This window comes from Meleagris gallopavo, chromosome 5 (genome assembly GCF_905368555.1).
Source record: "Meleagris gallopavo chromosome 5, MGAL_WU_HG_1.1, whole genome shotgun sequence".
NCBI classification, from domain to species: Eukaryota; Metazoa; Chordata; class Aves; order Galliformes; family Phasianidae; genus Meleagris; species Meleagris gallopavo.
This window is the reverse complement of record NC_139408.1, coordinates 50,205,340-50,225,526: the sequence shown is the minus strand read 5'-3', so window position 1 is coordinate 50,225,526 and position 20,187 is coordinate 50,205,340. Positions and strand designations below refer to the sequence as shown.

Sequence of the window (20,187 nt, the reverse complement as noted above, 5' to 3'; positions counted from 1 at the left end):
GCAGAGAACATCTAGAAAACAAGCTTTCATTTTGTGTTAGAGAAGTTTGAGAAATCTCATTTATAATTATCCAGAGCTTCCCTACAACATTTCTTCCATACTCCAAAATGAGTTTGTAATCATTTGCTTCTGTCTCATGTGAACAAGAGTAGCAATTCCTTCTGTGAGCTGCAGCGTTTTGGAGTCATTCTGTAACATCACAGATGGAAAGGAGGTGTGTGCTTGTGTGTGAAGTGCATATGGAGGTTTAAAATAAGAATTTGTACATATAAACCACAGCATCAAAAGGAAATGAACACAGATAAATTAACATTCACTCACTGGTACTAAAAGAATAAATGAATACATAAAGTAATACCAAAAGCTGTATCAGGCCTTGTAAGACTCAACCCTTTGTGTGAAAATGAGTAAGTAGCCCCTGGGAAGTATCTATCCAACAGAAGAAAATCAGCAAAGAGACACATCTGGGTGCACAGTCGCATCTCAGGTGCGAACTGGCACCACGGGGAAAAAGGGCAGTGTTGCTCAGGGTTTTATATGTTATACTTTGGAAAATAAATTAGGAAAGGGAGAGTAACAAACATCCAGTTTATCATGTTATTGGGTTCTCAGTAAGCGTCAGATTAGCCATTAAATATTTGATATCTTTTAAGGGTAGTGTGGTAGTGCAGTGCCATACCCATGATATTTTAAAAACCTATTGGTCAACAGGGCATATTTGGCCATATTTGCAAACACAGTGATACAATTTGCTTACACACACACACACAGCTGACTACTTAAGCTCCTGAACTCCTATTTAAGGATCTCATAAACACAAATAGTTTTGTGCTCACCTACTACAAATTAAAAATGGTGTCATCTTCCTGTAGATTGCCTCCAAGAATAAAAAAGTTCACCTGAAAGTGAAATTTTGTTCAGGTAGAAGAATTCTAAATAATTTCTGATTTCTTGAACGAAAGTACACTTGGCTGTATGAGTCCTCCTTTCATATGAAACTTATCAAGCTTGGGAGATAATCTGTAATCACATCTAGTGTTTGATTACTGCTTTAAAAGACAATTTGAAAAAAATTATCTGTGAAGTGCTGTGACAAATAAAATTCTTCCAATCCTCCTTCCTTTACAGAACAGCCAGGACTGCTGAGCACAGCAGAATGATGTGTCAGCACAAAAGAAAAAATATCATTTCCCTAACAAAGAAACTACAAGACCTGCACAGGCCAGCCCTACTGCTCCTGCCATCTACATGCACTGCCAACTCCACACAGACCTATCTGCCAGTTTGACCTTCTTCCTTCTCCAGTATGCACCTCCCAGTTCACTGGTACCAGTTATGTTTGGATTTTGTGTGGAGGGACGTGGTTTAGTGAGTACTGTTGGTGATAGGCAGATGGTTGGACTGGATGATCTTGAAGGTCTTTTCCAACCTTGGTGATTCTGTTTTGAATAATAAAGAGTCTGTTCAAGGGCTTTTAACCCTGATTTCACTCCCAGTTTGTCCTTAATTAAATGACAAGGCTCAGTATCTTAAATCTGGTTTGGGCATGTTTCCTTCTGCATTACTTGCAATCTCCAAGTCATTAATTCCCTGCTCAAACCAGGCACACGTCTCATTACATCACAGAAAGCACTGCTCTCACTGCTTTCCCTGCTCAGCTCAGTAACAGAGAGCAGCGCTTCTCAAACAAATCTAACAAGACCACAAGCTTTCCAAGCACAGAAAGAAAAATCACCAACAAACGAAAGCGATGCAGAACAGCCTGCCAGGGTGTGCTGAAAAAATATCGCAGTTCAAATGCGCTGCTGTTATTCTTCACAGTCAGACACATCCAAGTCTAACAAAACAGATAAGCAAGAATTATTCTTTCAATCTAAGATGCGACTTTCTCTATTAAGCAATTTCTACTAGCACAAGTCCCACAACTTAAGAAATGTACAACATCCTCTCTGCTTGGCTTGCCCTCCTTTTAACCAAAATGGTCCTTTATGTTCAGGCTTTTTATTTCAATACTTGCCATCTCTGATGCCACAGAAAAACCAGCGTAGCTTTTTCCCTGTGTTTGACGTACACAGGGCTGCAGTTGAACTCCAATGCTATATGAGAGTCTCCTCATCATACTTTGAATCCATACGAACGTATCTGAATCCATATGAACCTCCAGAGAATAGAAAATCTTGAGCTGCACCTGGAAACAGTGTACAGCTGGAGGTCAGCCTGAAGGTACAGTTGCTGACCCACTTCTATAATCAGAATGCTGCTGCTCTTCTTACTGTCTCAGCTTTCCAAATATACGATCTCAAAAATGTCTTTGCTATTCACAAAAGCTACCTTAAAAATAGCTTGGTGAGAACAATTAGCAGCACATACTGGAGGCCACAAACCACCGACCAGAAGCAGATCTGCAGATGAAGCTGCACTTGACCAGCAGCCAACTTTAAGCTGAGAGAAGTCCTTTAGAAAAGGATGCGTTTAAAAACAAAAACAATTCACACCTTGGACTCTTTTTTTTTTTTCCTATTAAATTCCTCTAGCAAGCATCTGAATTAAAGCAACAACAAAACACATTATTTTGCTGCTTCTGCCAGCTTCCAGCTGACCCTGATTGCAGAAGCTTGCCCTGCCACTCGGTTTAAAACAAAGGTATGCAAGGTGAATACTATAAAAAGGACACGTCTAATCCTTTAATGTCAAGGGCACACATTCTAAGAAAAGCTCAGAATAAAGTTTGTAATTTGGCCTACGACGTAACACTGCAAGACATTTTTCTGGGTAAGCAAACATACCATGCAAAGGCTTAGTGCTTGTGAGGATAAACCCAGGGGTGCAAACTCCTGGAAACCCCATTGGCTGTCACTAAGCCTAAACAACACCGAAGTGCAAAGCATTAAAACATAACTCCAAGCAAGTCTGTAGCATGGCTGATGCTGACAGCTCCCTGACAAAGCTATGAGGATTCCTACTATAGAGCTCATTTACTCAGATTTCTGTATCTCAGCACTACATTACAGCAACACTAGTGAAGCACGTGCACCTCATTAGCAACGAATCTGCATTTTTATCAGTAATAAAATACTATTTTAAAATATTTGTTTTTGTTTCTCAAGGATAATTGACAAAACCCTTCAGAGTAATTTCAGCCTTACCGTAGCAAGTAAACTACTTTCACTGGAATTATGGCTTTCCACTGAAATAGTTAATTTTAGTAAAACCTTACACAGCACAGAAGTATCTGGAGTGGCATAGAAGTGTCCTATAAATAAACAGTTCACTATTCCTCTTAAAGGTTGTTATGGTGTTAATCCTTTGATAGTACTCCACCAAACTAACACTTCAAGCTACCATTTCAATATCGTGATATAGTTAAATCTTGATCCCTCTAAGACTGACAACCTGCCAACGTAATCACTTCCAAAGTCTCTTTTAGATTCAGCTACACCTGGAATTCCATAGCTCTGCAGAGTTCAACCAAATCCCATCTTGCTCCTCCTGTGCTCTTGGATTCCAGTGCAGTATTTTTCCTCCAAAAAGAGGCATCTGCTTGGATCCTACATCCAGTCCGCATGCATCACAAGCATGAAAAGCTTAGCCTCTGTGCATTCTCAAGCCTTAGCATCTCAGGTTCCTAATGAAGATAGGTGAAAATAAAACCTTTCTATCCATTGTTACCACAGAGATGGCTCTTTGTCAAAGCTGAAGCAAGCACACAAGAAATCTGACAGGTGTGTTTGTTAATTTTAGTTACGCCCATACAGCCTCTGAAGGGAGACAGACAGCAAGGCTCAGTCTCCTCCTCCTGGAGCAAGGCTTTGCTATTGCATTACTGCTTTGTCAACACCAAACAGCATCTGTCGCTCTCCCCCAAAGCTGCACTTTGTTTCTTGCGAGCACTAATAAGCACCTTCACGCTGCCATAAATAGACCTCAAGAAAGCAGAGCATTTTGCCTGCTCACTACTGCACTGTCACAACATACCATAGGATTTACCTCATTCTTACGACCACAAAGCCCATCTCACTGTGACAACCAGAGATTAAGGCACATTCTAACAAAAGGAGTAGTTACATAAAGGCAGAATAAACATTCGTGAAAGCATCACAAGTTGAGTGATTTAAGAAGTCATCATATTTGCAGTTATTAAAAGTACTTGTGACAAGAATGAAAGATACATCGAGAAAAAAAAGAAAGCAAGGGTAATTATTCAAGTTTAGGATTTTGTTGTTACAAAGACATGCGTTATAAAACACCTACTTCAAGTGGATTGAAAGGAAATTGTGACTATTTGTAAAGAAATACTGACAAGACAGTTTGAGTTACAAATCCATCACTATCAAATCCCGCATTTTTTTACCCTCAGTATTCCAACTGCCTACATAAGTTTTTGTGTGGGAGCAGCACTTGGCTCTTCATGTGCTTACCAACCTGTGCAGCCACGTCTTCAGCCTATAGAATACATTTTTGGTAGACAGATTCTAGCAGATGAGGGAAATCTCTTTGATGGAACAGGGAAATGCAGCTATAGCAAAGTGTTTTTAAAAATAAATGTCTTGCAATTTTAAGCTGTCAATAGCATCTATTTATCTTAATTCTACATAGCATTTTGGTAAAAGTACAGGAGTATTTCCAAACGGTGCACTCTCCCTTCAAAGTTTAGGGTGAAGAACCTTCCCCTTCCACCATTATGCTTTCATTTAAAACATGAAACGCCCAAACACTCAGCTAATTCTTCCAGAATCACTACAGGAAGAGATGCAAAATGAAATAATTCAGACATAGAATCATGGAATCACTCAGGTTGCAAAAGACCTTAAAGATCATCGAGTCCAATCACAATTTAACCATACTACCCTAACTAAACACTGCCCTTAATATTAAGGATAAACTAATTGTGCATCATCAAACATCCCACGAAAACGGACCTTTACAAAGGCAGTCACCAGGGACCAGACAGCACTTCACACCTTACAAATCCAATCTCATAGGAAGCAGATCAGATGATGCAACCTCCTAGAAAAAACAACCTTGTATCATTCTGGGTGCATCTTACACACTGTATCAGAGAGCTGACTAAGCTCTAAAGTGATTAATCGTGCCCTCGTTAAGTACTCTGCAATCTGCAGTGCTTACTCACACAATCACAGAATGGCCAGGCTTGGAAGGGACCTCAAGCATCATGAATCTCTAACCCCCCCGCCACACGCAGGGCCACCAACCTCCCCATTTAATACTACACCAGGCTGCCCAGGGCCCCATCCAACCTGGCCTTGAACACCTCCAGGGATGGATGGGGCATCCACAGCCTCTCTGGGCAGCCTGTTCCAGCACCTCACCACTCTCTCTGTAAAGAATTTCCTTCTGACATCCAACTTAAATCTTCCCTCCCTCAACCTAAAACCATTTCCCCTTGTCCTGCTGTTATCAACCCTTTCAAGGAGTTGATTTCCCTCCTGTCTGTAGGCTCCCTTTAGGTGCTGAAAGGCTGCAATGAAGTCACCCCACGGCCTTCTTTTCTCCAGGCTGAACAAGCCCAGCTCCCTCAGCCTGTCTTCATAGGGGAGGTGCTCCAGTCCCCTGATCATCTTCATGGCTCTCCTCTGGACCCTCTCCAACAGCTCCCTGTCTTTCTTGTACAGGGGGCCCCAGACCTGGACGCAGTACTCCAGAAGGGGCCTCACAAGAGCAGAGTAGAGGAGGACAATCACCTCCCTGTCCCGACCGGCTACCCCTCTTCTGATGGAGCCCAGGATACCATTTGCTTTCCAAGCTGAAAATGGTCAGATGGTCCAGAAGTCTCCAGGGCCAGGAGATACAGAGTGGTACAACAGGGCTCCAGCCTTGTGTTTGGGAAAGTCACCTTTTCATCCTCTGCTCTCGCACCCTAGGGTCGTACCATAGTTTGAGTTTCATTTCCAGCCATCTCACATCTTCATAATTTATCTCTATGATTGCTAGGGCACTCAGTGCTCCTTCAGGACTTTAACCTTATATTTAAAACCATTGCATTTGGATAAAACTAATTTGAAAGCAATCCTGTACCAAGGACGGCAGAACAATCACATCCTAAAACAACTGTGCCATTAGAAACAAACAAAAAAATATCATTTTCTAGCATTGCCCCAAGTGCAGCCACACTAGCAGAGAGGAGCGACAAGGAAAAAAAAGGAGGAGAGAAACAAACTCATCCAGCATATTTCCAGGCCATTTGTTAGCACAACAACTGGGTGGGGAATTAAGAAACAGATTCAATGGCTGCACAAATGACAAGCAGGCAGTGTAATTCAAACCTCCCTGACTGCTGCTTTTACAAATACGCTGGGCATCTTCATTCTCTACCTGCATGCTGCACAGACTCAAAACTTCTGTCAATTTCTAAGTCTTATTCTAACAGCAAAATTGCTCTAAAAGCAACATACAGCATATAATTTTAACTAGAAAGTACTGTAAGATAAATTGCTACTGAGTAAGAAAGACTTACCTCTTTTCTGAGCAATGGAAAGAAGATGTAATGAAGTAGAATGGCTTAGGCTGGAAGAGACCTCAAAGCCCACCCAGCCCCAATCTCTGCCATGGGCTGGCTACCCCTCCCCCCAGCTCAGGCTGCCCAGGACCCTCCATCCAGCCTGGCCCTGGGCACTCCAGAGATGGGCATCACAGTAACAGCAGTACTGGGATGTGAAGACAAAGTCACGCATGGCCTCTTGCCTTTCCAGAAGATGGCTGATAGATAACAAATTTTAAGAAATGAGGCCATCTGGCTAATACAGCTATCACTACCATAACAAAACCTTATTTGTCTTCTCTGGGTGATGTCTTAAGCTACCAGGAACACCCACCAAGGACAGGAGGAGGTCTGTGTTCCAAACACTCTGAGAGCAGAATACAGCTGCACCACATCCTCTGTTAAATGTGATTCTGCCTTACATTGACACAGTGACCACGTTTTCACACAATAAACCTTCTCAAGGCATACCTCAAAATTGACACTTCTTCCTGAGGAGTCATTCTAGTGAGACTTCTGGGTCACTGTCCCATGCTGGCATACTGACAAACACCATCAGAGCTCCTGCACCGCTCCATATTTCAGTACAGCAGTACATCCACAGAAATCATAAACAATAGTGCATTCTTAGATCTCCCATCCATTACTGGCTTATTTGAGAGAGACTTCAGAGAGAGAAATGGCTGTCAGGTATCTGGTGTAGACCATGGGCATTCACTCACTGAGGCTATGGCTGGAGACAAAAAGCTGGCAGTGCTCCACACGCAGCCAGACATCTCATTCACATCCTCCTGCTACACCAGCACAAGCATGCTTGTCCATAGCAAACAAAAGACCTGCTCCTTTCACTGTGTTATCTTTCAGACAAAGGTGAGGGAACAAAAATAACAGGTTCAGGGCATAAACCCAGCCAAAACGTATCTATTTCCCTGTGCTGTTTCCATGTTAACAGAATGAGGATACAGAACATGTGGCAGGAGTGTGGTTCTACATAAACCAGCCCCGAGACTCAAGAAACTCTCAGCTATAACCTTAGACACTTGTATATTACTCTTCTGTCAGCAGAAACAGTTTATGAGGCTGCTGCCTCCCCATCTCCTGCTGCAACCTTTCCTTACCATCCCACCACCTGTGCTAATCCAGATACACACAGCACTGACCGGGTGGGGAGGAAATAATGCTGCTTCTCCCTCACAACACTTGGGGGACACATCTAATTTAACCACTGAACAAATGACATGTTAAAGCCAACAGAGATGAGTGATGAAGGAGTAACAGCTGTCTCTCTGAAATGGAAGCTGAACAAGCTGGAAGATACAGTTGTGGCTTTCCTACATGATACAGCCTGACACTGATAAAGGAACATCCACAGAAACACTCCATCTGAAGCACAATATGCTATGCAGGAAAGAAGAAAAAAAAAAAAAAAAAAAGGGACCCTCCCCTCCTTCCCCCAACACAGAACACACCTCCCTCCCCCATCAGCCCATAAACCCACATGGCATGCTTTGCAGACCATCCAGCTACTGTCAGCTGGAAAGGAGCACATTCAGGATGCACTGCAGGAACGCGGTTACTGCGATCCCCTGGAGCTTAAAGCCACCTCCCTCCTCTGGGGGAATGGCACACACACGTACCAGCACTCTGCAAGTGCCCTTCATGTTTTGGTAATATTTACCTACTGGTGTTGTTTCTAGACAAAGCACAGTATTAGAACTCTATGAACATTAGCAGTAATGTGCTGCTGAGAGGGATGGCAGCACAGGATACAAAAAACAGTTTATCAGCGTATGTATACAAAATAGAGTGTATGTATACAAAATACCCAGAACTATGATATACTGATACACAGCCTGTTATCTGATCATTGTGACATGCTAAGTATTGTCATTTAAATGGACTGATTTTTAGATACAACTCCGATTCCTAGGATATACACAATACAGGTTGTAAGAAAAGCAGATATTAACTGTCAGAAAATAATATATGTCAGAAAAATATATCCGACACTTCTTGACCTTCTGAATGTTAATTAGTGCATCATTAACTTTTTAAATGGTTTTCTGGGGTGCGTGCAAATAAATACAGGGTTATGCTCACAGAGTGATTAGGCTGCAGTGAGCCACCACCCCACCCTACCCACCTATAGGGAAGCTGTATAACTGACCAGACTGGTTACATCCTTCACTCTCTTCACTTTGGAATATAATAAAGTCAGCTATGGTTCTGATGTAAGCACAGGAACACCACCTTAAAGTGATTAATGGGTTTTATGGCAGATATTTACAAAGAATCAAAAAAGGATACTGCTCTGTTTTAGGGTAACCTGACAAAGATATTTTAGTGTTTAATAAGGCATGATACTGAGAAACCATGCAAAAAATCTCTGTTTAAGTAGAATGGGGAAAGCACACTCAGAATAGAAGACTACATGCTTCCTAATTTAGGAGAGAGAAAAGAAAACAGGAAGAAAAAAAGAGCAATAATAATTATTTGAAAAACTAAATTCAATTTAATTCCACCTGCAGGTCAAAGCAGCTTTCAGGGTAAAGATTGCTTCTGAGGGCACTGAAAAGAGCTGAACAACAGAACCCAAGGGAGATAAGCTGAATTCAGAGAATCAAACCACGATTAAATCAACAGACAGATACTATTACTTGCATCTGTCTTCTTAGCTGACTCAATCTGAAGAAACTATCAAGTATCAGAGATTAGATATGCTAATTTTATATTGTATAAAGAAAATAAGCATTAACTGTGCTTCAGTGTTTGTCCTTTGAATACCATTTCTTTGTTCATGCACCCAAATACATTTTAGGTACTCATGCCTGCCTATCTGCCACGGCCTGTCATTACGCATTATACTAACTGTCTGCTACAAAAAACACCTTCCAAAACAAGTACAGCACTATCTGTCAAAGCACCTCAAACACAACCCTGTGGAAACGAATCCTACATCACTGAAAGGACCTGTAATTCTGGCTCTTGCCCTCTAACAAAGTGCCTGGTTCAAATCCCTGAAGTCAAAGCAACAAACGCATCTCAGCGAATCTGAGCCAGCACGAGCTTTCTGGTCTGGCATTTATTGACTGTGGGGACTGGTAAGTATTTTTTCAAAGGAACCACACTTATTTCTACAGCCTGCTATTAGACAGGAAAATGTTCCACTAAAGAAATGACCGGGAGAGCCTCACTACCTCGAGCTGAGCATGACTCAGGATATAACTGGCTCTATTTTGAGGTCAAAATGCTTCTTTTTAAAATAAACAGTTTGCCTCCCATTACTACTTGGTTACCAGGAAGTATAGATTAGACATTACGCGCCCAATGATTTTGTTTTAAGGAAAACAAGAGTTAACATCTAAAAGAAACATTTTTTTCTAAACTTTGGTCAGTGTTTTCATAGGAGAAAATACTTGGAAAATATAAAATATGCAGATTGTGCTACGAGAAATGCTTGCAACTTCTATTGCAGCGATGATGGAATTGGTCAGATCCCACCTTTATGACAGATGTGTCATGCTGAGCTATACCTTGAGGGACATGGACAGCAAAAGGTTTCTTTAAATAAACCTGGTATGCTTGCCTTTGTCTTTGCTACTGCACTGTTCAACATTAAGTGCAAAAACACATTTTGCTTCTTTATGAACGTACCCACACTCATTTTTTACTCCCTTTAGGAAAACAGTACTTTAAAAGTTATTTGTATACTTAATTGAGTTTAAAATAATCATGAGCTAAGCATCTGGAAAGAAGCTGCTAATACCAGAATAAACCAACTTACACGTCTTCCAGAGATACTGAGCAGAGTAAGAGATGAAAGAGTAATTGCACAAGCCCACATGTCTCAAGAGAAACAGAAGCTGCATTACGTGGACTCAGCACAGAGCACGAGGGTTCAGCATCTCCCCAAGCTCCTAATTAAGAGGCATAGGTAGGTATGTCTGTATGCACATGTAGATGCACAGATCTCTCTCTGTGTTTAAACGTACACAGCCTATGGGTAGCACACAAGTGAGGGTTTTCTGACCTCATTATGGTAAATTCTTCATAAACAGAGCAAGCAGCAATTGCTTTTGTAACCCTTGTGCATCCCTCAAGCAGTATCTTGATTATTGTATGTCAAAACATTTAGTAGACTCTCACAGACTTCATTCACATTTCTATGCACTGTTCTTCTTTCGTTGAGCAAAGGCTTTTTAAAATTTGTTTCACTAATAAGGCATTGTTGGTACATCCCAATAATGTAATGAGCAGCAAACGAAGCAGCTTTATGAGACGTTTGGGGGATAACATTTTTTTTTTTTAAATTACTTACAATTGTGTGTTTTCTTTGATTAGAAAATGAATGGAGCCCAGACTTACACCGCTGTTAGAATTTCTCATTAATGCAAGCGTCCACTTCGATCTCCACCCATCAGAAACAGAAAGGCTGCCAAACTTTAACTGCAACACGACGCAGAAGTGATACCGCATTGTTGTGTGACTTCACTAACTGCCCATTTCAGTGCTCTGCACTTTGCTACCTGGTTCTGCATTAAGTGCTCACCTAATTGCAACTGCAGTTTTCTACATTTTGTGAAAGTATCACAAAAAGGTTATCTTAAACCACGTGTTCACAAAGAAAATTAAAAAATCATGGCAACTCCTTACAAAACACAAGGCCTTCTACTCAGAATCAGCGCAGAGATCGGCTTTCTCTCCGCTTCCAGTAAATGCTGAATGTGTTTCTTTCAATTGTCTCTATAATCCTGGGGTTATAATATCCAGTATCATGTTTCGCTGAAGCTTTGGAATTCATAATCAATTAAAATAAAGCCATTTTCGAGAGCAGTTTGAAATCCATCCTGAATTCAAAAAGGTTTTGATTTTTTTTTTTTTTTTTTTTAATCTCGAAGGTTCCTTTCTAGCTTTCCAATGCACACCCTTTGGGCATGTTTCCTATTTCAGAGAAGTGCAAACACAAAAGGGGAAGTGAAACAGACAATTACTTCCCAGAGTAATTGTTACCAAACCTTCTGCCACTTGCAACACAAAAATAACATTTTAAGAATCCTCGTTCAAGGCGTTTTTATACAGAACTACAAAAAAAAAAAATAAATCTATTACGAGTGACATTTGCTCAGCATTCTGTTGTTTAAAGCGGAGTATAAGAACAAACTTTCACTTTTTTTTTCCCCAGCTCCTTTTGCTTTCTGATTCTCGAACACTACTGGTACAATCAAGTCGGATACACCGAAGGAAATCTTTCATGGGGAAAAAAACCAGGCGTAGAAGCACCTGACGGATGGAGCAGGCTCCCGGCGGCGTCCATCTGGGTGGTGCCGCCCCGGCCATGGCAGCGGGCTGCTCCCGCTCAGCACGCAGGGAGGAGGCGCGGTGCCCCCGTCTGCGCTTACGCACAAGCGCTGTGCAGCTGTACCGACCTGACACCTCGCTAGCTAAACCAGCAGAAAGCCAGGATAAAACACCTTCCTAATTCACCTCTGCCCAAAAGACAGCACCAACGAGGTCAGTCAGGCATTAGCGTTATCTCGCCCCTACAGATTTACCTCCTTTAACTTTAGACAAGGATGCCGAAGGACCTTCTCAGAGCACGGCACGGTGACCCGCAGCCCGGGCAGCGCCGTCCCCGCCTTCCTTCCTTCCTTCCTTCCACCATTTCACACCGCCCCGCCGCGCCGCGGCCCCACGCAGCGCCCTCGCTCAGCCCCGGCCCGGCCCGCTCTCCCCTGGGCGGTGCCGGCCGCGCCGCAGCCCCGCGGGGGGACAAAGCGCGCGACGCTGCGGGGACGCCTGAGCGCGGTGACGGAACTGTCAGCGGGGCGCAGCCTGCCGGCGCAGCCTTTTGTTGTCTGAGAAACGGGAGGGAAGAGAAAGGCGAAGATGGAAGAGGAAAGCCCCGACCCGCCCGCCGTCCCCCGCTCACCGCTCGGTGCTGCAGGCTCTGATGTGCGCAGCGCTCGCTGAGGCGGCGGGGGCCGCGCAGCCCGAGGAGAGGAGGCGGCCGGAGGAGGATGTCAGCGATGGGCAGGCGGAAGGAAAAAGATTTAGAGGGGGAGAAAGAGAGCGGGCACCGCTGTACCTTCGGTGCTTCCCGCGAAGAGCTGACGGGCCCGACCCGGCCCCCGAAGAGCGGGCGCTGACAGCTGCAGGCAGCCGCCGCCCCGGCCGCTACCGCCGCGCCCCGCCCAGCCCCGCCCGGCGCTCCGCCCGCCCCGCCCCGCCGGACATGGCGGCCGCCCTCCCTCTCCCAGCAGTCCCGGCGCGCCCTCCTTTCCCGCCGCTCCCCCCGCCCGCGTGATGTCATGGCTCCCGTCCGCTGCCTCCCCTCAGCGCCGCCGCCATGGCTGCTTGCGGCCGGCCCGGAGGGAAAGGACGTGAGGAAGGGCCCCACTCTGGCGGCCCTGGAGCTGCCTGGGGAGAGGGGCTTAGGCTAAAGCTGGAGCGCAAACGCTGAGGTGAAGGCTGGGTGCCGCTCTGTGCTGTTAGTACTTGTCAGCATCCCTGTCTTCGTGCACATCGAGCCGCCTCAAAGATCCCCACTGTCCTACAGGTGTATGCGTAACATGGAAGAGTTTCGTGTGAACTCGGTGTTGCTGCAAGAATTATGCCTTTGCAGCTTCTAACTTCACTCCTGCTCTTCATAGAATCACAGAATCATCAAGGTTAGAAAGGACCTTCACGATCATCCAGTCCAACCATCCACCTATCACCAGTAGTACTCACTAAACCATGTCCCTCAACACAAAATCCAAACGTTCCTTGAACACCTCCAGGGTTGGTGACTCCACCACCTCCCTGGGCAGCCCATTCCAGTGCTTGACCACTCTTCCATTAAAGTAATATTTCCTAACGTCCAGCCTAACTCTCCCCTGGCTCAGCTTGAAGCCATTCCCTATAGTTTCTATCACTAGTTACATCAGAGAAGAGGCCGACCCCTAGCTCACTACAACCTCCCTTCAGATAGTTATAGAAAGCAATAAGGTCTCCCCTGACCCTCCTCTTCATAAAGTAGAATGGTCACTGTTTTATCTATGTTCCACTGAGCGCATGTTAATCACTGAAATGAAGAAAGGTGGAAAAAGCAGGAGTTCTGAGATGAAAAATGCAATTAAAAATGACAGTGCACTGCCATGTACATTGGGAGTCATCAGAGAACGGTGACAGCCTAACTTTATAAAAGTGTTATTAATGTCTAGACAATATTGTGGTGCATTATCATCTGAATGCTGCATAACTCCTGCAGTACATATAGATATGAATCATAAGCTTATGGAAATATGGAGATGTAGTAGTGAATCAGAATGTGCAGCCTCACCTGCACGGTGAATTCTGAAATACACAAGGAAAGCTATGCTAACATCTGTTTGCCTGCAAAGAAAACATCAAACGGTTCTACAGAATGGCAGGGGTGAGAAGGCAGGACTTCTAAAGGGAAAATGGAAGAAGGAATCACAACTCATGCTGTAGTCAGAGGAGCCCAGCAAAACAAAGTGAGGGAAAAATGGATAGGCTGCAGAATGCACGAGCAGAGAGTCCCTGTGGGGTTTGAAAAGCCAAGGGCACTGTAGTATGACAGGGAAGTCTGGGCAGTGGCCTGGCCAACTATGTATAATGGTGGTAAGTAGGTGTCTGAAAGTAATATGAAAGGGGAAAAAATGAAAAAGCATTCCTTTATATGCATGTTTTTAAAACAAGGAGTTATGTCAATTGGTCTACAAGTTCAGAGAATTTTCATGAATATGCAAGAGGTTTAATTAAAAATAGAACATGCCCTAATTACATGATTATGCAAGAGAACTGATTCAAAGGAACCCCTCCTGTCTTTTGAATAAACAATATTCATTGCTTTCTTCCTATCACACATTTGCTTTCAAAGATTTCCTGCAATTAGCTGCTTACCCCAGGGAAATGAGTATCTCTTGAACAAAGCACCTACTCCAGTTTTGACCCTGATTCATAATACGCTGCCTAATGATTTATATGCATGCTTGCAATTTTCCACATAAGCAGCACACACTACAAGCTGCATCGTGCAGCAAGGTTGCTTACTGCAAAGGAACTAATGTGCAGTATTGCTTACCTCTGGATGTGACACACAGTGGAGAGTAGACACAAGAGACTATGTCTCTTCTCAAGCTTCTGCCTGACCCGAAATACCATTTCTCCCCAGCTGGATCTTGTTTTTCTTGTTCCTTCTCCATAAGCTACCTGCATTCTTCCAGCAGAAAAGCTGTTTGCTGCCCACATTTCCATCTTGTCCCAGGAAACTAGTTACGCTGTGTTCCCTGTTTTTAGGATGAAGTGACCTAGATATACTGTCTCTAAAATATTTTTTGTCCAACAAGGTCATTGTGGTTTTCTGCAGTCACCCAAGTGGGTATTAAAGTAAAATCCCCAAATATGTTATTTATAATTCTGAATTCTTTATTCTCAATATACCCATTCCCCTCCACTCCCATAAAAGAGTTTGGAATTCGCATTGGGAGGGGGCAAATCAAACAGTTCAGCTTATGCAGCAGAAAAAGCTCTTACATTTTGAGGTGCAAGTGTGAGAAATTCACACAGCAAATCAAGATTCAATTTGACTGACATCCACAATTAGGGCAAGCCTCTGCAAAGAAGTTCAGATTCACTTCATTTATGAAGTGTAGGTCACTTTATTTTACCATTGCTGTTATATCCTCTCGCCTTAGAAGATCCTTCTGCCAAAAGAGACAAAAGTTTTTTAAGTCTAAACTTACAGTCTATAAAATCTATGACTTCATTCTATAAATATGGGCTACCATAAAGCATTTCACTGGAATAATTTCAGTTGCTGCTAAAGTGCTGTTTAAAAGCATCCTGGTAATAATAAATATTGAAAGGCCAGATTCAGCAACCTGTCTGGCTTTTCATCACTATCGCTTGACAGTTGCATATGTTTTTAGTTTATATTTCCTACAAGAATGTCCTTTATGAAGAACAGGAAACATAAAAATCAAGGCTCAAGACCAAAAGTGTCAAGTACTCAGCTGCAGACAGCATTAGCCTAACTCCCTTGTACAGATTTGCAAATTACTGCATGCAGAGCTACCTTGTTAGCATGGAGTTCAGGCCCTTGGGAGTAAAAGGACCGTATTTTGTTTGACACGACTCATTGTCGTGGTCAAGATGCCTGAACGTGCCATAGGAAACCCACTGTTGGGCACGGCATTAAAGTACCAAGTAAAATAAACACTGATCACAATCCTGCTTCCAAAGTCAATAAGCTTCATTTACATAGGAGTGAATTCTCTTTTTTCAGTCGCAAGGATTTCTGGAAAGCTGCAACAAATGAAAGCCAGCATGTTTCTCCCTGTCATTCTCTATCCACAGTGAAATAACAAGAAAATAAAGCATGCAGTGTAATCCTGCTCTAACAGGCCATTTCAGTAGTTAATTTCTTTTAGGTTTTTTTTAAAGAGAGCAGGATGCTTGCTGTGGACATTAACATTTTGCTACCCATAATTCTTTTTATCCCATCATTATTACAGAGTAGTGCTATTGTTAAAATCCAAAAGATACTAAAGGTTTAAAAAGACCATTCAATTAGTTTCAAAACTTTTTTTTTTTTAAGAAACAAAACAAAACAAATAGCACATAAGAACCTCAGCTAACACAGTTAATCAGATGAATGCTAGAATCTGATACACAATTTTCCTGCCAATGAATGCAACAATGAAAAATATCGAACAATTTCAGCAACACAGCTATATTTATGTATTCCAATTTCCTCTGTGATCTTCAAAGTAATAAATGATCAAGGAGTTAAGAATCCTACCCTTTGACAAATTACAGTGCTCTATGCTGTATGAATCAGTATATCCCCAAGATCGCACTTTCAAGCATCTGAATTCCCAGCAGGTTAAGGATTGGCAGTGGAGAGTTTTTGATGTTAATTAGATTGGAACCTTCATTCATCGCATGCAAGTGGGTTTCAGCCTCTACAAGAGACTGCATGGCCCTTGTACAATACCCCTCCATCCAACCAGCAATTGCTCTGTCTTCTAAGAAAGACATTCTTCCTTCCAGCCAACATTAAGCAGAGGGACAGACTGGGACATAAACTTTTCTCAGTACCAGTAAACCAGTGCTTCTTCATGAAGATAAGGAAGGAAGGAAGATGTATTCTCTTTACTCTCACAAAGATTCCTAAATATATTTAAAAAAAGAAGGAACCTGTGATTTTTCTTACGCTTGTTTTAAAGCTCACACATACGCTTAAGCACAAGAAGTGCCAGTCTCAGGGTATGCCTGTGTGTGACCTCCTCCGGGTTGTTTTTTTGTTTTTTAATATAACTATGAAACTGAATTGCAAAACAACTGGGTATCTTGCCCTCTGTGCCTGAAACCAGTGTTGTCTCAAGGGTAATTTATGCGCTTAGATACTGTGCCAAACTGAGTTGTTTTTCTATCTGTTTTCCCTTTTAGCGATTAGCCCCTTTTCTCTGTTTGCATTTCTAAGTCCTCAAATGTAACACCTCCCTTTTGCACTTATTTAAACCATTGTAGAGAAAGGACGTTTCTCCCTGGGTAAACCTCGGGGATGGTAATCCCACCACTCACCTGTCTAGATTTGGCATTCCTTTCCTCCCTCCTGACCATCATTTTGCTTGGCTAAACAAACTGAACCCTTGAAGTCTTGTAAGATTCAACATCTCCCTGATTATCCGAGCTGCCCTTCTCTGCTACCATTTGCTCCATCTTTCCTGAGCATAACATGCTACATTCTTGTGCCATGATCGCTATTGAAAATGATGGCTCCTAACTCTCATTTAATACCTCCTTTCACTTGGTGTATTCCTTTTCTGCACACATCGTAGTAATTGCCAAACCATTATCCACCTTTCAATTCTTCTTTTAAATGCTTTTCTCTCCTCTTTAACTAATATTGTATATAGAACTACACAAAATGCATTTAGCATCCGGGCAAAGTTGATTGCAGTTGTTTGTTGTTTTTTTTTTTTTTTTAAATAGGAGCCCATTTTACATCTTTGCTTTGCTTAAGAGGCTATTCAAACCAAAAGGCATACTGAGTTGCACTGGACCAAGAAATTTATGGTAATACAGTTTGCCCCAAGGGAAAGGGAAATGGAAATGTCTCTGCTGTGTGACATCTATTTCTGTAGCTTCTAGGCCAGTGACCCATTATGTCTCTGCAGAAAACGGCTTCTGTGAATTTGCCTTTGGCTAGATGGATGGTACACAGTATATAGGGCGGAGAAGGGCACAGCCACTCTAGAAATCAATAGGAAACAGAACAGCCTGTGCTAAGCATTTCATTCCTCATCCTCTCTCTCCTGGGAAATAGAGCAGGTGCAGGAAGAGAAATGATGATATTATTCCTAGTAGTTTCTATATGAATACTCTCCTTGCAGCCTTCCTCTTAGTGAAGCAAGCATGTGCTGTGAGGAGTTTTTGCTTCAGTTTCAGAAGTTGTAATTCTTATTTTTTTTTTGAAATCTGCTTTAATGTAACCTTTTCTTTCCGCATCGTAGAGAAATCCATTGAAACGTATTAAGTTCAATAGACACACTCTTCACTTTTGTACGTTCATTATGATATAGAAAACCACCACTGCTGTCAAGTCTCAGACTTAAAACACTGGGCTAAGTCACTCCTACATAATGGATCATCTGTTTCTTTCTCTACAGACTTGTCTATCACAACTACCTGAGAGCAAATATTCTTGAAAAACTCAGATCTGGACAATCCTCAAAAAGTCTGGAGGAGAATTTGGCACCCCTGGGGAGAAGGGGTATGGGGAGAATGGCTTTAAATCCCTTTTTGTGCCTTTTTCTCAGCTCCCTACATGATTCAGACAATCTCAAGGTCTTGGCTTCCACAGTTCACCCCAGGATCTCTATAGGGTCCATCTCTGACCCAGCCCATCCATACTTCGATGCTTATTACATTAGGACATTAGAAACCAGCCTTGTAGCTGTTTATTTCTTTTTGTGAAGAGAGGGATTCCTCATACATCTGTGTATTGGTGTTTAAGAGACCAGTACAAAAGTGCTAGCAAAGGGATGCTATTCACTGACAAACATCAAATCTGGCAAATACTGCTGCATCAGATCATGTTCTGAAAGTTTTTCATGTGTCTATATGGCTAGATGCAACTGAGATGAGTAGAAACTCATGCAGAAACTGGCTAAGGAAAAGGTAGTTATGTCATCAGCATGCCAGTCATCAGAGATATTCTGAGGCTAGACTTTTGCTTTAGAGAAGAAATAATTGGAGATAGGAATTAAAAGCAGGATTCCTTGACCTTTGTCTTTCGTGGCCAGCTGTTTATAATTCAGTTCACAGAAAGTAGAGCTTTTAGTAATTTTTTTCAAGGGGGGAAAAAAAAAAATCTATGTCACAAGGGTCCTCTAAAACACATCATCATCTGAAACAGCTGGGCTGTTAGAAGCACTTTGGTTACATACATGGTTCCCTCAGCCACATCAGGCGACAAGTCCTGTGGGGAAATTCCAGGGAATTGCTGGAACATGCCACCTGCAGTGTTCTAGATTTTGAATCTGTAATATTCTACCAAAATTTTTCCCTAATATTTAAAAGCCTATGTTTTAATGAAAGCTTAAAATACATTGAAATTGCTTCAGTAGTAAGTGCAGTTTTACACAGCTTATCAAGCCCTAGCTATTGAAAATAACATACTGTAAACAGGAACTGAAACATGCCTTAATAAACACTATGAGAAATCTGGGAACAGCTGGTATAAACAAATTAGCCACGAAAGTGAAATCTATTGCCTATACAGAGTCATGCTTGTTACTACCAGCTAAAGGGCCAACAATATACCATGACCATATATTTGAAAACTCTTGTGACTCATACAGAACTATCTTCTTTCATCAGCATGTAACACTGACCAGAAATCCACCCAGTAAACTGTTCTATTGTGAACAGCAATTTAATGTGCCCCACATCCTTACAATTAACTCTAAAACCATAACAACATTACTGCCAGGTTTATAATGCCTGGATGCAGAAAGCACTCTTAAGTATCTTTAACAGACAGTTCACACATTTGCCTTTTCCCATCCCACTCACTTTGCAGCCAAGGAGGCTGGAATGCTGTTAATTTGATTTCCCTTCTCTCTCTTTGATTTTTTGCTCATGAAAACTAATGGGCAGTGCCTTACAACAAAGCTCATACTGTAAATAATTGAGATTGCCTTTCTAATTTACATGTAAATGCATGCAAGAACTAAAGGTTGAAATTACATTATTAATTACAGATGAAACTGAATGTCGGGTTCTGAGTGGTGGTTGGATAATGCCTATAGACTCAAGGCCCTAGATAAGATTCTTTGCTGCTTTTAAATAAAGTGAGAATCTCGTGATTCAAGAGACAGAGAAAAATCTTCCCAAGATGGAAAAATGCCCTGTTCAACAGCTACCTTTCAGTCAGACTCTGTCAGCATCAGCCTGGTTTACTCAGTTCTATGACTACAGAACTTAATTCAATCAGATGTATAGCTGCAATGCTGTAGTAACTATTAGGCATGCTTGGCAAGTCTCCAGGTGTCACACCATATACACTCCTCTTTTCCCAACAGCACTGGAGAAGAAGCAGCAAAGCATTAATTTTTACTGTCTTTCAATTAAAATTGCTCTATAATATCCTACGGCAGAGCTGATTTTTTTCTTTG

At 42.3% G+C, this 20,187-nt stretch overlaps 1 protein-coding gene across 8 annotated transcripts in view; it reads right to left on the bottom strand.

The window, feature by feature from the left end:
- The window catches only part of KLC1 (kinesin light chain 1), a 59,659-nt gene that overhangs the window by 30,135 nt on the left and 9,337 nt on the right, over window positions 1-20,187 (bottom strand). For 5 of the 8 annotated variants that reach the window (XM_085225709.1, XM_085225713.1, XM_085225712.1 and 2 more), the window contains exon 1: window positions 12,429-12,713. The exons of 1 other annotated variant lie outside the window; for it this stretch is intronic. The gene's annotated coding sequence lies outside the window, so the exon portion shown is untranslated. Of the gene's footprint in view, window positions 1-12,051; window positions 12,188-12,428; window positions 12,719-20,187 lie in introns of those variants that run through there. 2 more of the 8 variants (XM_085225710.1, XM_019615902.3) reach the window with 2 other exon arrangements.